Genomic DNA, 18,328 nt, shown 5'->3' with positions numbered 1-18,328 from the left:
AAACATAACATCTTACATTCATTCTGCAATTTTCTAAATTGTGACCAATTTTTTTGCATTTGGAACATTGACCGGTGGGTGCATTAGTGTTCTGATAGTTTCTAGATCTACACTGATTTTCTCTATGACCATACTTGTTACAGTTAAAGCATTTACCATTAAATTTGTAGGCATTAGGTTGTCTTACCGATTTGCTGCGATCATGATTGTTTGCAGTACCGGAGCTTTCACCAACTTCAAAGCCAAGTCCATTAGTGTCTCCATTAGGTTTTTGGCTTTTCAGCATATCATCAAGTTCTTCTGAACTTTTCTCAAATTTCTCTTTATGTTGATTTGCAGTAGCCAACTCATTTTCCAAAAATTCCTTATGTCTCATAAATTCAGTTTTATCATGTTCCATGTTCCATGTTCCATGTTCCATGTGAATCAGATCTGTCTTTAACATATAATTTTCATGACTGAGTCTTAGATTTTCATTTCCAGCATCATTGAGTCTCCTAGTCAAGTCATCTTCATTCTTCTTTCTGTCTTAATGTCTTTACAAAATCTCATAGTCATGTCTTGCATTTCATTCCTCAAGGTCATGTTTTCTTGCCTCATCTTTCTTACAAGCTCATTAAGAGTTTCCTTTTCATCATCATCATTTTGTATCTTCTCATGAAGTTCTCTTCTTTTGTTTCTAGCAATAGTGAGATTCTCTTGAAGTCCTTAAATGAATTCTTGTGCAGTCCTTAAATCATCTTCAAGTTTGATATTCTTCAACTTTTCTACATCAAAGTCTGCAAGAGCTGTTTCCAATTGCTTTCTCAAGTTTTCCATCTGTACCGGTGTTAGAATCTTCCTCAAGCTGTTAGGCTTTTGAAAATAGAGGACCAGGCTCTGATACCAATTGTTAGGATTGATGATAATCCCAAAGATACTGAGAGGGGGGTGAATCAATATCTAACCAGTTTATAGAATATTTGACCTTATCAATTATTTTGTATTCCAAAACAATGTACCAGTATACAAGAATTAATGCAGTAAATATGAATAGTAAAGACAACATAGAAATCACACCATAACACAAGATGTTTAATAAGGAAACCTGGTGTGGGAAAAAACTTGTGGGATTTGTGACCCACAATATTCACTCATTGGTCAATGAATGGATATTACTTACAAGAGGGGCCTGCACATGCAGGAAGGCCAACTGCCTAGAGCTCACTGCTCAATTACAAAAGGAAGTCTCACTGACTTACAAAATAGATTAAGAAAATCCAATATAATGTACTGCTGCAAAACAACATCTGCTATGCCAGGTTCAGTACTGGTTTAAGCTCATACAATAACCATAAACCCTTCTACAAAATCTGCCTTAATATTCTCTCTACATATCCATCATATCTATCCTCTATCATATATGTCTCTCAAACGATCTACGAGATCTCATACTTATATATGTGTCTTATTACAATATGCCATGTCGGCTTACAAAAAGATATTACAATTAAATACAAAATACAATAATCAAAATCTTGTTGGCTAGGATGCCGGTAAACATTATTGTCGTTATCGGTGAACTATCTACCGGTGTAGAGCCTGCCGGTGTCAGTGCCATAAGATTACAAGATTCCCATTAATGAAAACACCTTCAATCACCTTTAACTACCATTAGAGTGTGCAATACCAACAATGCCATGTCAGCTTAAGACCAAAACAATAATAACTAATCCATAAATCATCCTGGTAATGTGTAGAGAACATGTTAACATGATACCAGTCCATAACCTAGATAGGCACCGAACCTAATCTGGGTCCACCATGCCAAAGCAATTTCTTCAATCAGTTGAGGAATGATCAAAGAACATCTTTAGCATCATGAAATCCATCTAGAAGCCACACCAACACCACTTAAGCATCCTGCCAGGATTTCTCAGTGAAAGCTTTGTCGGTTAAACCTTAAACCCATGTTGGTAAGGGTTTACAAGAGTGTATGATAGCATCCAATTACCAAGTCAATACCAACTGACCAAATCATGCTCTAGAAACATGTAACACATAAAATCAAAGATACTCCATTGATCCAAACATGTTAGAAGTGTCCAACAGACAGTCCTTTCTATCGGTAAGATTAGATCTTCTACAGGTAACCAAAACCTGTATGTCGGTAACCAACCATAACAACTTAGTGTTGGCATCAATGACAAAACATCAATGCAAAACATAATCAATTCATCCATAATACAAACAATCACATAGTTCTTTCCTTTTAGCTTGTGTAGATGACAACCTCTCCTGCAGAGTAAAAATGAATTCCTTTGCAAATCTCAACTCATCTTGTAGCTTTATGTTCCTCAACCTTTCAGCATAATAGTCTTCAAGTGCTACTTGAAGTTCCTTTCTTAAACTTATCTCCATGGATTTCTGATTTAGGATCTTCCTCAAGCTGTTAGACTTATTTCGAGGCACCAAGCTCTGATACCAATTGTTGGGATCCAAGAACATTGAGAGGGGGGGTGAATCAGTGTTCTATCATAATGATAAATTTTAACCTTATTAACACAATAACTCAACAACCGGTAAACACAAAAGCATATAATAGTAAGTAACAATGCAACCACAAAGATGAACACCATAACACCACATATTTATACGTGGAAAACCTCAATGAGGTAAAACCATGGTGGTATTGGAGACCCACAATATCTATCCACTGATCAGATGATTAAATATTACAATAAGGGGCTTGCACATGCAAGAAGGCTAACAAAATAGAGTGCACTGCTCATCACAAAAGGATTCTTATGGACTACAAAAAACATCACACTACAATTTGAAATGAAGATTGAACTGCAAGAATACAATCTCCTATGCCTGAGTACAGTTCTGGTTAAGCTCAATACCGAATGTCTTAAACCTCTTACACAAACCCAATTTGATCACCTATTATTGACCAAATATTCTACATATGATTACAACCTTATTCACACATAGATAATCCCATAACCTTAATCCCCTGATCTACAAAGAGATGTTACATCATATTTATACCAACCCGGGACCTAAACAATAAGGTCAGCCGCCTAAAAGATAATACAATAAATGTGTTATATAGTCTCGCAAACTAATGATAAACCAAGTCGGCTTGAGACCAAAACAACATAAACCAATCAATAAATCCAATCAGTAAGGCATCAGGAGCATCAACCAACATGTTACATAAACCGGTCCATAACCTAATAGAATAAGACCGGACCTAATATAGGTCGCCATAAGACAAATGAAACACCACTGATCAACTGGAACATGAACAAGATAGCCATCAACATACTGATAACCTTCTAGAAGCCGTACCAACACCACTTATCGGATTCATCAAAAGATCTTCAACAAAGCTCTGCCAGTAAAACCCTTACCGGTAACCAAAAGGCTTATTAGAAAAAATTATAGAATTCAAATCATCAAACCCCAAACCAATTGAATGTGATATGCATCAGGAACACATGAATAACCAATCCAAACCAATTCCACAAACTGGAACATACCAGAGAAGATCTCCAGATCAACATCATAATCCAACCACTCTACCGGAACCTGATAGACAACAAAATAGCTAGTGTTGACATCAATGACAAACATCAATACAACACAATCAATTCCTCCAAATTCCCAACAATATTACAAAGCCTAATTACAAAATTACATCACACGATACATGAATCCACCACCGGACCAATACAATATCGTGATGACATAGCATCGACCCAAATCAAATCCTCGAACATGCAACACCACCAAAAATCTTTCCAAGATCATCTGCAACATGCTACACCACCAAAAATGTCGTATAACACTAAGAACATCACCAAGCCCATAATATCCTCAATAACGTGCACAATGATCAATATGGACCAGAAAAACAAATAGGATGTGATTAGGAAACACCAACAAGCACATTAGAACCATCTGCAATAGCTGCACCAACACCACTTATTCAAATCTTCATCGATCAACATGTTGATACTCAATAACACTCAAAGAACAACAACTAGGATTAGAAAGATAAATTGCAGAGCACCAAATCAAGAACCATCTGAATTGTAGATACACATGAACATTGCAAACACTCTCTTAAATCTGCAACTCGATCAAACACTAGAACACTTAACACTAAAAAACCAATCCTCATACCGGAATCCATAACTTGATCAAATCACCACATAGCATCATGAAAACAATGCTGAAACAAGTATCTCTAGTTGATTCAATATATCAAATAGATAAACCAACCAGATCAACTCTTTTCAATCATCAGAATACCAAAACATAAGAATATGTTAACATCAATGACAACAACATATCCTAGGAGCAACATCTCCAACATTCCTTTGTTTGAAGGATTTGACTATAGTTTTTGGAAACTAAAGATGAGAGGCTACCTAATCTCTTTGGGATATAACACTTGGAAAGTAGCAAAAACTAAGTATGTTCAACAGGAAATGGCCTTACCACTCCTGATGAGATTCAAGCTTATGAAGAGAATGAAAAGGCAAGGTATGCTATCTTTAGTGCTTTATATAAGATTGAATTGACAAAGGTTATTTCATTAAATACTATTCATGAGGTTTGGAAAAAGTTGAGAGATATCTATGAAGGAAATGAAAGAGTGAAATTATCAAAGAAGCTAATAACTAAGTGCAGATATGAGAATTTGAAAATGGAGGAAGGAGAGGACATAACTAGCTATTTTCAGAAGGTTGATAGTGCGGTAAATGAAATCAGAGAACTTGGTGGCACCTTGTCAGATGAAGACATAATTGAGAAGATATTGATGTCCCTACCACAAAGTTATAGTGACAAAATATTGGCTATTGAAGAAATCTATGATCCAAGGATGTTCACTAGAGAACAACTTTATGGTACTCTATCAATACTTGAGATAAGGAAGTTTAGAAAAGACAAGCCTAAGACTGAATTTGCTCCTGAGAAAGATTCGAAAGATGAAAGTCCAGATGAGATGGAAGCAAAATTTGTGAGGAGACTAAAGAGAGGCATCGACAAGTACAAAGGTATGTTACCCCTTAAATGTTTTAGATGTGGAAAGATTGTTCATATTTCTACTAGGCGTCTAGAAAAGAATTCAAGACAAAAATCTAGAGAAAATAAAGGAAAATTCAATAAGAGAGTCTATTATATCAAATAAGTCAGATTATGAAGATGGTGATTGCGTATTCTTGGTAGAAAGAGATGTTCTTAAAATTGATATTCCTAAGACTGTTTCTACTTCTTTACATGATAGAAGAGATATAAATGAATGGTTGATTGATATTGGATGTTCAAATCATATGACTGGTGACAAGAGTAAGTTTATGAAAATTGATAAGTATGATGGTGGTACTGTTAGGTTCGGAAATGATCACACAACACAAATTGTGGGAATTGGTTCTATTTCTTTTGATGGAAAGCATAACATTGATAATGTTTCCTATGTGAATGGTTTGCATCATAATATTTTAAGTGTTGGATAGATGTGCAAAAATGGCAACAATGTTGTCTTTCAGGATGATGGTTGTGAGATCCAAAAAATGATCTAGAATTGTTATTGCAATAGGGAAAAGGACAGGTGGAAATATGTATTTGGTAAGAGCTATGAAGCATTGTTTATTGTCTTAGATCAATGATAGTAGGCTCTGGAACTGGAGGATGTGTCATATCAATTTTGACAACTTAGTGAAGACCAATTCATCAAGTGCAATGAGAGACTTACCGAAACTGAGCAAACAAGATAACGATATTTATAGAGAATGTTGAGTTGGAAAGTAGATGAGAGGAACTTTCAAAGGAAAAGAGCACTCATCCACTAGATTGTTAGATTTAGTGCATAAAAATCTATGCATTCCGACCAGAACAAGGAGTATACAAGGTGAGAGGTATTTCATGTTGTTGATTAATGGTTATTCTAGAATGTCATGGGTTGCATTTTTTAGAGAGAAGTCAAAAGCATTAGAGAAATTCAAAATATTCAAGGCTAAAGTTGAAAATGAAGTTGAAAAAAAATTAAGTGTTTAAGGTCTAACAGAGGAGGATAATTTACTCTTGATGAATTTAACTTTTGTGAGAAACATGGTGTTGTCCCTAGAACACCTCAGCAAAATGGTGTGGTAGAAAGGATGAAGTGGACAATTCAGGAAGCAACTAGAACAATGATCAAAGGAGCAGAAATTCCAGAAATTTATTGGAGAGAATCAATTCATACTGCAGTCTACACTCTTAAAAAAATTCTATACTGGAAAAGACATAGGAAGACATCATATGAGATATGGCATGGTAGAACTCCGACAATGAAGTATTTCAAGGTATTTGGAAGCAAGTGCTACATTCAAAGAGATGAGGATAATCTTGGAAAGTTTGACAATAGAGATGATGAAGGTATATTCCTAGGATATTCTACAAGGAGCAAGGCATGTTGATGTTACAATAAAAGGTTGAACAAGATTGTTGAAAGTGTAAATGAGAAGGTTGATAAAGACACTTCTAAAGAGACTGACAAATTGGTAGGTTAGGAGTCTGATGAACCACATGATAGAAAAAGAGAAGAGAAGACTAGAGAAGGAGAAGAAGAAAAGGAAGCTCTTACATCTACATCTAATACCCCAACATATGTTCAGTGATAACTCAATGATGAGGAAATAGTACCAAACCGGTACTGAGACGGGGGGGGGGTGAATCAGTACAGGCAAATACAGTCTTAAACCAGTTTGACAACAAACACTTCAAAAGACTGGTAGATAGAGATACTGATTTGAAACAGAGTGCAACCGATAAAGCTAAGAATGTCTGAGACAAGCATTAACCGGTTACTCACTTAGCCTTTCACTCAGCTTGAGACTACACTACCATTTCACCCTTATGCATAAACAGGTGATCTATCATCAGATCATAATAACAGCTAGTTCAACATATTTTATTGACACGCATAAAACACAGAACCATCATATGCTTGACAAACAATAGCAAAGCATCCCAAGATAAAAGCATCACACATGACACACATATTTTTCACGTGGAAACCCAACTGGGAAAAACCACAGTGGGGATGAATACCCACAAGCTATTTTTGAACTCTTTGAAAGTCCGCTCTGTTAGGAGCCTTGTCCGGTTAGAGACATTACAATAGGTTCTGCTAGGAACCAATCTCGTTAGAGATCACCCGGTTAAGGGATGACTACAATACCCGATTAAGGGTTAAACCCTGTTAAAGGTTACCTTGTTAGAGGATTTAAAGAACTCAATAGCTAAAGGACTTCGAACTCAGTAGCTTAGAGTTACCCTTTTAAAGGATTTACAACAAGCCAGTTAAGGTTACCCTGTTAAGGGATTTTCCAACTATTGAGGTGGTTAGAGATCAACAGGTATTACAATGATCTGGTAACAACACTCAATGCCAATGTAGATCTGCTTAAGCTCCTCTTTTCCTTTTGTACTTACACTCTACAGGTATCACTTCTCTCCTCTTGGTCTGGCAAGAATCATGTATCTCTTCTCTTGGATACGCACATACAACTTTTGCCAACAACTCTAGAAAGAGTCACAACATCGACCTTATAGAAAATAGTTAGGTCGGTAGCATAAACCCTAAACCCTAAACCTAATAGGTTAAGGAATTCAAACAGTTCAATCCTGACCATTGAGCATATTGCATTAGTCTCCATCGTTTGTTTTCCACCATTTTCATGGCGGCTGATAACCCATCACACGCTATCACCATTTTACAGTCTTCTCATATTCTCGAGGTAGATAGGCAAGATCTTCTTCATGCACGATCCTTCATGCACACAAGGCTTATGTGGTAACATGATCTTGTTTTTTGTTATCATGCTAACTCATCGCACAAAGTCACCGGTTGAGCCACACAAGCTTGAAGCACTTCAACCGGTAGTCATACAACGCTTCCATGTGTTGGTTCCCATAACCATATGCTGGTTCACCTTGAATAAGCACACCGCTTCACTTTGGCACAAATGCCAGTTCACAGTGTTATACTGGTTCTCACATATGCTGGTTCACACCTCTACAACATATTGACATCAATGACAACATACAATGTCATTATGTCCTCATACCGGTTCACATAATGCCAACAATCTCCCCCTTTGGCATTGATGGCAATATACAAAGATATCTATCCGCTTCACATCTTCTCCCCCAATTTCTACAGATATCTTCTTTGCTTCACATCTTCTCCCGCTTTGACAACAATGCCAAAGTGGAGGCACAAGCTTCCCTGTTTCATTATGCTGCTCCCCCTGAGGAGTAGCATCCTTCAACACATCCATCCAAAATAAATTTGACTATGCAATACCTGACTGATGTGGAGCATATGCTTTTAGTTCATCTGTTGAAGGGGTGGTACCCCTAATTCACCTCTTAAGTATGTAAATGTAGTCTTTGGGAGAGGCTTGGTGAATATGTCTGTTAAGTGCTCCTTACTGGAAACATGCTCCAGTGCAATCTCTTTGTTCTGAACCTTTTCCCTCAAGAAATGATACTTAAGCTCAAAGTGCTTGGTTCTAGAATGTAAAACTAGATTCTTGGAGATATTAATTGCACTAGTATTGTCACAAAATATACTTACCGGTAAAGATACAAGAACTTTGAAGCCATTCAGTACATGCTTCATCCAAATTGTCTGAGTGCAGTTCATGAAAGTTGCAACATACTCTGCTTTCGCTGTAGACTGAGAGATACAACTCTGCTTTTTACTCATCCATGAGACTAGTCTACCACCAAGGAAGAATGCACCACCGGTTGTGCTCTTCTGATCATCTACATTACCAGCCCAATCAGCATCTGTGAACACTTTCAAGTTGAAATCCTTGCTATATGGATACAACAATCCATAGTCAATAGTTCCCTTTAGATACCTAAGAATCTGCTTGACTGCAACCAAGTGGGATTCTCTTGGACTTTTCTGGAACCTTGCAGTAATGCCAACTACATGTTAAATATCCGGTCTGCTATGCACTACATAATGTAATTTACCAATCATTGATTGGTATTCCTTCTCATCAACCAATGCAGAGTCATCCTCTTTGGATAGTTTACAACTGGTCACCATCGGTGTACCAACCAGTTTGCTACCTTCCATGCCAAAGGTCTTCAACACCTCTTTGACATACTTGGACTGAGTGATAAAGATTCCAACTCTCATCTGCTGGATTTGTAGTCCAATGAAGAACTTAATCTCCCCTATGAGTGACATCTCAAACTCTTTCTTCATCTCATCTGCAAACTCATGACTCATCTTGTCATTTCCACCAAAGATAATATCATCAACAAATACCTCACAGATCAGGATTTGATCTCCTTCAGACTTCAAGTAGATATTGCTATCTTCACTTGTTCTCTCAAATCCAATCTTCACAAGATGGGAATGCAGGCATTCATACCATGCTCTAGGTGCTTGCTTTAGACCATATAAAGCTTTATGTAGCCTACACACCATGTCACTGTCTTCAGATAGGGCAAACCCATCTGGTTGCTCTATATACACCTCCTCTTCAAGTACACCATTTAGGAATGCAGATTTTACATCCATTTGATATACTTTGAAGCCTTTGAAAGCTACATATGCTAGAAGCATACAAACTCCTTCCAATCTGGCTATAGGAGAAAAGGTTTCACCATAGTCTTCTCCTTCTTCTTGGGTATATCCTTTGCACACAAGTCTGGCTTTGTTTCTAATCACTATGCCATCCTCATTCAGCTTATTTCTGAAGACCCATTTGGTACCAATGACATTTTTGTGCTCTGGTCTGGGTACCAAGGACCATGTACCATTTTTTTCTATCTGGTCAAGTTCCTCTTCCATTGCCTTGATCCAGTCTTCATCCTTATGTGCCTCTTTGCTCAAATTCAGAGATCATACATGAGTTTTCTCTGACTTTTCTTCTTGTAAGGATTCCTACATCCTTATCTCCTATGATCTGCTTAGGATCATGATTCAACTTGACATACCGAGGAATGGTCTTGATAGATTCCTCTTTCTTTTCTTCTTCATCCTCATCTCCATCAGTATCAACATCTACATCTGTCGGTGTAGGAACACTATTACTAGTACTTGATTGACTGATAATCGGTTCCCAAAAGGTTGTAACCAGTTCACTTACCACTTTCTCATTACCGGTTTCCTCAGTTTTCTCAGAGGATTCATCAACTCTTACATTGATGCTTTCCACAATTCTCTGAGTCCTGTTGTTGAAACACTTGAGAGCTTTGCTCTTGGTGGAATATCCTAAGAATATTCCCTCATCACATTTCACATCAAATTTTCTCTGGTGTTCACTTCTCTTGATGTAACATTTGCTACCAAACATTCTAAAGTAGCTAACCACAGGTGTCTTGCCGGTCCAATACTCATAAGGAGTATTATCCTTACCTTTCTTGATGAGTACCCGGTTCATTGTGTAGACTGCAATGCTCACCGCTTCTCTCCAAAAGGTGTGAGCTACCTTTCCTTGAATCAACATGGTTCTAGCTGCTTCAACCATAGTTCGGTTATTCCTCTCTGCTAGGCCATTCCGCTATGGAGTCTGGGGGGTAGATAGTTGCCTCTTGATGCCATGTTCTTCACAGTACTTGTTGAATTCACCAGAAGCGAATTCCCCTCCTTGATCAGTTCTTAGGCACTTGATCCTTTTACTGCTTTCCTTCTCCACTAATAATCTGAAAGCTTTAAACTTTACAAAGGCTTCAGACTTGTCTTTCAAGAATGTGACCTACATCATTCTTGAGCAGTCATCAGTGAGAATCATGAAGTACCTATCACCCTACACACTCCTAGTTTTGATAGGACCACACAAATCAGTATTCTCAAGATCAAGCAAGTTGTCAGCAGTGAAAGATTTACCTTTAAAGGTTTAGGAAGACATTTTCCCCAATTAACAGTCTCTGCACAAGGTATTATCCGGTTTGCTTAGCACCGGCAACCCTCTAACTGCCTTGATCTTACTGGCCTTTACAATGTTATCAAAGTTTACATGGTAGAGTCTCCTATGCCATATCCAGTTATCATCAAATTTATCCATAAGACATGTACTTATATTTGCATTCAGATGAAATAGGTTACCTTTGGTTTGCATGCCGGTGGCCACCAATTCACCATCTTTTCCTTTGATTCTGCAAACTCCATTCTTGAATTCCAAAGTGAGGCCACTGTCATTCAGCTGGGTAACACTCAAAAGGTTGTGTCTGAGACCATCAACCCAGTACACATTATCAGCACTACTCTTTCCATTCAGAGAGATGGACCCTCTGCCTTTGACCATGCATGGTGCATCATTGCCAAAGTGAACAACACCACCATCATACTCCTCCAAGGATAGAAACTTTCTCTGGTCACCAGTCATATGGTGAGAATAGCCACTGTCAATGATCCACTCATTGGAATTATCAAACCGAGAGACAAGAGCCTTCTTGTCTAACACATCTTCTTTGACAACAACAAACACAATATCTTCATTTTCTTCATCTGTGACACCTTCATCAACTGCCACAAAACAGTTTCTCTGGTTTCCTCCTTTGAATTTCTTGAACCTTTCTGGTTTGTCCTTGTTGTCACCATTAGGATAGTTTACAACAATATGTCCTATCCAGGTAAAAGAAAAGCATTTCAAAGGTAGCTTACCTTTGTATTTGTCAGTTCCCTTAGGAATTTTCCTGGCAAGGAGAGCTTCAAATGCCATCAAGATCTCCTCATCATCCATTTCTCTGCTCTGTCTTGGTTCACCACTAGTGCTAGCTTCTTTTCCTTTTCTGGATGGTATAACAGAAGCTTTAAATGTTGATTCAATCTTTTGAACACTGCCATCAAAACTATTTAGCTCATAAGCTATCAACTTTGCTATGATGGAGTCCAAGGATACCTTAGTCTTGTCTATTGATCTCAACTCCTGAATAGCAGTAACCCTTATTGTATAGACCGACAATAGGGATCTCAGGACTTTGCTTACCATAAGGGAATCTTCTATTTTACTACGTGCACTCTTGATATCTCCAACAATGGTTTTGATTCTTATTCCATAATATTGAATGGTCTCACCTTCAACCATCCACATATCTTCAAACTTCCCTCTCAGGCTTTCCTCCTTAGCCTGTTTTACATGTTCATCACCGTCATAGATATTTTCAAGAGCATCCCATACCTCTTTGGGATTTACCTTGTCCTGAACATCAATAAACTCAATGTCAAATAAACTACTAATTAGGGCTTCCATGACTTGCCCATTTTCTTGTATCTCTCTCTTTTGGTGATCGGTAAGAGTACCGGTAGGGGCAACATAGACATTCTCAACATAGCTCTAGTGTTGAGAACCCATGCTTCTGATGAATATCTTCATCCTATCTTTCCATATACTAAAATTTTCCCTATTAAACTTTGGACCTTCCCTCTTCATCATTTGACTGGGATCTTTACCTCAAGCGGTTAAGCTTATAACACAAAGGACCTGGAGGACGCTCTGATACCAATTGATAACTCAATGATGAGCAAATAGTACCAAACCGGTACTGAGAGGGGGGGTTGAATCAGTACAGGCAAATACAGTCTTAAACTGGTTTGACAACAAACACTTCAAAAGACTGGCAGATAGAGATATCGGTTTGAAACAGAGTGCAACCGATAAAGCTAAGAATGTCTGAGACAAGCATTAACCGGTTACTCACTTAGCCTTTCACTCAAATTGAGACTACACTACCATTTCACCCTTATGCATAAATAGGTGATCTATCATTAGATCATAATAACAGCTAGTTCAGCATGTTTTATTGATAGGCATAAAACACAGAACCATCATATGCCTGACAAACAATAGCAAAGCATCCCAAGATAAAAGCATCACACATGACACACATATTTTTCACGTGGAAACCCAACTAGGAAAAACCATAGTGGGGGTGAATACCCACAAGCTATTTTTGAACTCTTTGAAAGTCCGCTTTGTTAGGAGCCTTGTCTGGTTAGAGACATTACAATAGGTTCTGCTAGGAACCGATCTCGTTGGAGATCACCCGGTTAAGGGATGGCTACAATACCCGATTAAGGGTTGAACCCTGTTAAAGGTTACCTTGTAAGAGGATTTCAAGAACTCAATAGCTAAAGGACTTCAAACTCAATAGATTAGAGTTACCTTGTTAAAGGATTTACAGCAAGCCGATTAAGGCTACCCTATTAAGGGATTTTCCAACTGTTGAGGTGGTTAGAGATCAACAGGTATTACAATGATCTAGTAACAGCACTCAATGCCAATGCAGATCAACTTAAGCTCCTCTTTTCCTTCTGCACTTACACTCTGCAGGTATCACTTCTCTCCTCTTGGTCTGGCAAGAATCACGTATCCCTTCTCTTGGATACGCACACACAACTTTTGCCAACAACCCTAGAAAGAGTCACAACATCGACCGTACAGAAAATAGTTAGGTCGGTAGTGTAAACCCTAAACCCTAAACCTAATAGGTTAAGGAATTCAAATAGATCAATCATGACCGTTGATCATACTGCATTAATCTCCATAGTTCATTTTCCACCGTTTTCATGGCGGCTGATAACCCATCACATGTTATCACCATTTTACAATTTTCTCATATTCCTGAGGTAGATAGGCAAGATCTTCTTCATGCATGATCCTTCATGCACACAGGGCTTACATGACAACACGATCTTGTTCTTTGTTATCATGCTAACTCATCGCACAAAGTCGCCAATTGAGCCACACAGGCTTGAAGCACTTCAATCGAAAACCCTAAAGTTGAGACTACCAACTGGTAGTCATACAGCGCTTCCATGTACCAGTTCCCATAACCATATTTCAGTTCACCTTGAACAAGCACACCACTTCAATTTGGCACAAATGTCGATTCACAGTGTTATACTAGTTCTCACATATGCCGGTTCACACCTCTGCAACATATTGACATCAATGACAACATACAATGTCATTATGTCTCATACCAGTTCACATAATGCCAACATTCAGAAGAATCACTCAGTGGATAAGATTATTGGAGATAAGAATGAAGGTATCATCACAAGAAGCAAGGTAGATCAAGAACAACTTCTATTATGTTTACTTTTAGAGACTAAACCAAAAGCAGTAGAAGAATCTTTCAATGATCAAAATTGGATGAAGGAAATGAAAGAGGAGTTGAATTAGATTGAGAAGAATCAAACGTGGGAATTCATTAACAGATTGACATACAAGAATGTGATTGGAACTAAGTGGGTATTCCAGAACAAGTTGGATGAAGATGGAAAGGTTGTGAGAAATAAAGCAAGGTTGGTTTGTAAAGGTTATACTTAGATTGAAGGTATTGACTTTAAAGAGACATATGCCCTAGTTTCTAGGATGGAAGCAATTAGGATGTTTTTATCTTTTGCAACTTTTAAGGATTTCAAAGTTTATTAGATGGATGTGAAATCAACATTCTCAAATGGAGAATTAAAAGAAGAACTTTATATTAAACAACTGGAAGGATTCAAGTTAAAAGATGATCTGAACATTGTTTGTAGATTGTAGTATTCCCTGTATGAATTGAAACAAGACTCTAGAGGTTGGTATGGAAGGCTAGATAAGTACTTGACTGATCAAGGATTTCACAAGGGTTCGGCTACAAACAATTTATATTTCAAAACTAATTCAGGTAAAAACCTAATTGTTGTAGTATATGTTGATGATATAATTTTTGGAGGAAATGAAGGTATGTGCATAAAATTTTCTAATGAGATGCAGAAAGAACTTGAGATGTCCATGATTGGTGAGTTAAATTTCTTTCTTGGTTTGTAAGTTAATCAGAGTGACAAATGAATTTTTATTTCTCAGCCTAAATACATGAAGGAATTGTTGAGGAAGTTTGGGTTAGAGAGCTCCAAATTGGTGTCTACACCTATAAATAAGAGATGCAAGTTGACAAAGGATGATAAGTCCCCTAAAGAAGATGCAATTCAGTATAGATAAATGATTCAAGGACTATTGTATTTAACTGCTACTAGACTAGATATCATCTATGCAGTTTGTTTGGTGGCTAGATTTCAACAAGAACTAAAAGAGTCTCATGTTGTGGCAGTAAAAATAATTTTTAGATATCTAAAGGGAACAAAGGAATTTAGTTTGTGGTACCCCAAAAGTTCAGATTTTACTCTGATAACATATATTGATTCAAATTGGGCCGAAAGTGTTGATCACAAGAAAATTACAAGTTGTGGACCATTCTCTTTATCTACAACTGAAGCAAAATATATTTCAGAATCTTAATGTTGCACACAGATTCTATGGATGGAGAAGAATTTAAAGGATATTGGTGTAACATTCAATGAACCTATCTCTATTGTGTGTGATAACACTAGTGCAATAAACATTTCTAAGAATTTGGTACAACATTCCAAAACAAAGCATATATCTATTCGGTATCACTTTTTGAGAGAAAAAGTGTTGTGTAATGAAGTAAAGATTGAGTATGTACCTACAAAGGAACATATTGCAGATATCTTCATGAAGGCATTGTGTAAAGATACTTTTGAGTATCTCCGGTAGAGATTAGAGGTATTACCCCTTTCCAGTTTGAACTAATATGCATTGGTTTGGTGAGAAAATTGCATGTGTTAATCTATATTGATACTTGGGTACTTCCTCTTAGAGGGAGCAGGTGTTAATTTCATAGGGGGAGTTTAGCTCGCCTTTGTCATTGTTGTCAAAGAGGGGGAGATCTTGAGAGTTTCAGTTGAGTTTTAGGTTATTCAATTGCATAGATTGTTTTTTGTTTGTTGTTGATGGATGTTGCCATCAATGACAACATGGGAGAGTGTTGCAAATGTGCGTTGTGGATGAGATGGTGTTGTTATATTGTTAAGTGGTTGTAATTGATGTCAACATTTTTAACATATTGGTTGGCATTGATGTCTCTGTTGATTCTTGGTGTTGGTGATTTGGAATATGTGTTCCTAGAATCTTTGGTGCTACAAAAGATGTTTTGGTGATCGAGATACCATTAGATATGGTGTTGATCAATGGTATTCATGTGTATATTGGCTCTATTCTTATCTTTTGTTGCTTTGGGCGATTGTGTTTTGGTCCAGATTAAGTCCAAAATTAGAGAATGTGCAACAAATTGTGGTGTAGTGTGTGTATCAACGTTTTTGGGTTTGGAATTTGTAATGAGTGTAATGTGTTGATCTGACCATTAATAGGTGTTGTGGTGTGGTCTACTACTCATTCCTTCCCACCACCAAAATATTTAGTGTTGACCTATTTTAGATCCTTGTCTTGGCTGACTTGGAAGATTATGCTTCTGAAAAGATAGTGCATATATGAGGATGATCCGATTGAGTTAGATATAGAAAAAGTATTATATTGTTTTGAAGGTATACAAGATTCCAAAGGAAAGATCTGACTGTTGGTGATGTTAGTGAGTGTGTTGGTTTTGAGGCATCAGAAGCAGTCCAACTTGTGCAGATTGTGTTTCAATGGTGGATTATTTTTTTCTCTCTCTTTCTTCAGTGGTGAGCCCTTTTTTGGTAAGTGAGCCCACCTGTAGTGAGCATTTTCATAGTGAGACACCCTTTGTAAAAATCACCTTAATTGGTGTCACTTTAACCAACGTTTATATTGAGAACTAACATTCTCCGTGATTTTTCCCTTCTTGGGTTTTCCATGTCATAATTGGTGTTCATTGTAAGATTTGATTTTTGTTTCTAGTTTCATGTTGGTTTGGATCTAGATGTTAAAAGATGAAATTAATTGTTTTAAGTAATCAACTGATTCACTCCCCCTCTCAGTTTCCTGAATATTCAACAAGTTACTTAGGTGTTGTCTAGTCGAATTGTTTCCCCAAATTCTTCTTATTTAAATGACTCTTTCAGAGTTGTTTATGTTGTCATTATTGTCATTGATGTCAAGGGATGTTAAATGGTTATAGAGAAGCAATTATATGTCAAAGGGTGTCTAGAGGTTGTAGAGAAGAAGGTAGAAATCCTGCATAACATGCAAGTTATGTTGTGCAATTGCGCATAACACGTTATGTTATGTTGTAGGGGTTTTGACTAGATTCATCGTCTTTGCATGTCAACAATAATGAATGAGTCTCAAAGTTGGGGTTGAGAGTCATGATTTCTGTGTGGCAAGAGTTGTTTGTTTCACGTGCATCTGAGGGTTCTGTGGTTTGTTTGAGTACAAGAAAGAGACCCTACGAGATATCATTGTTGATGGATCAATCGAGCTATCATCTTATCCTACGGTGTTCTTGAGAGAGAGTGTTGACCTTGCAAGATAACACTTGTGAGGTTCACATGATGTTTCTTATTATCCCACAATATTTTGGATGAGTTTTGAATACCCTATGGGATAACACTTAAGTGAAGAGAACAGTGTTATACTTTATCCCGTGTTGTCAAAATGTGACCACTGATGGTCGTGTGGGATAACTAAAGTTTTTTGAACAAGGTGGTCCCTCTTAACCCACGTTGTCAAAAGTGATCAATGATGGTTGTCTGGGATAAGATAGTCAAAAGAGGTCAAAGTAGAGAGATATTCACTCTTATCCCACGGTATCAAAAGTGACCAACAAGTATCACATAGGACAAGAAACTAAAGGGAAGATTGTGGATTCCCTTATCCCGCAGAGGTTAAGAAGCTCAAGCAATGTCATGCGGGCTAACAAAAGTAAAGGCGACTCCTTATCCCATTTGGTGAAACTTGGAGAGAAATGGTCTCACAGGATAAGAAATCAAAGGATGATTAGTTGAAGGCACTTATCTTGCATGAGATGAGGATGATGTCAATGGGCCCGCAGGATAAGAAAACAAAAGGAAGTGAAGGGCCTGCTTATCCCATGTGACCAAGATGGGATGTGAAGAAGCCCATGGGATAAGAAAAAGTGAATTAGGCATTGAAGGGTCTTTTTATCCTGTGTGACCAAGCAGGGATGAGAAGAGAATCGCAGGATAAGGAAAAGAAAAGACATAAGAGGAAAACCTTATCTCGCGTGGGTTAAGAGACTATGCTAATGTGGTGTGAGCTAACAAAGAAAGAGGAAGGCTTATTGAAAATGACAGAAGCTTATCCTGCATGAGTAGAACGTACATGTGAGGCATATAACATGAAGGTTAGTTAAATTATGAAGTTTAATGGATCTGAGTAGCCCGATAGTCCACATGAGCATTGACCAAATTTGACCCGACGATGTGGCATGTATGGAGTGACTCAGAAGACACCTTTAGAAATGATGAAAGGGTATTTTGCTGATAGAATTGAAGACTGTGATCAACTTTGCAGCCATGTCTACAATCCGATAGACT

The sequence above is a fragment of the Cryptomeria japonica genome, chromosome 10 (genome assembly GCF_030272615.1).
Source record: "Cryptomeria japonica chromosome 10, Sugi_1.0, whole genome shotgun sequence".
NCBI lineage: Eukaryota > Viridiplantae > Streptophyta > Pinopsida > Cupressales > Cupressaceae > Cryptomeria > Cryptomeria japonica.
Note: the sequence above shows the minus strand (reverse complement) of the source record.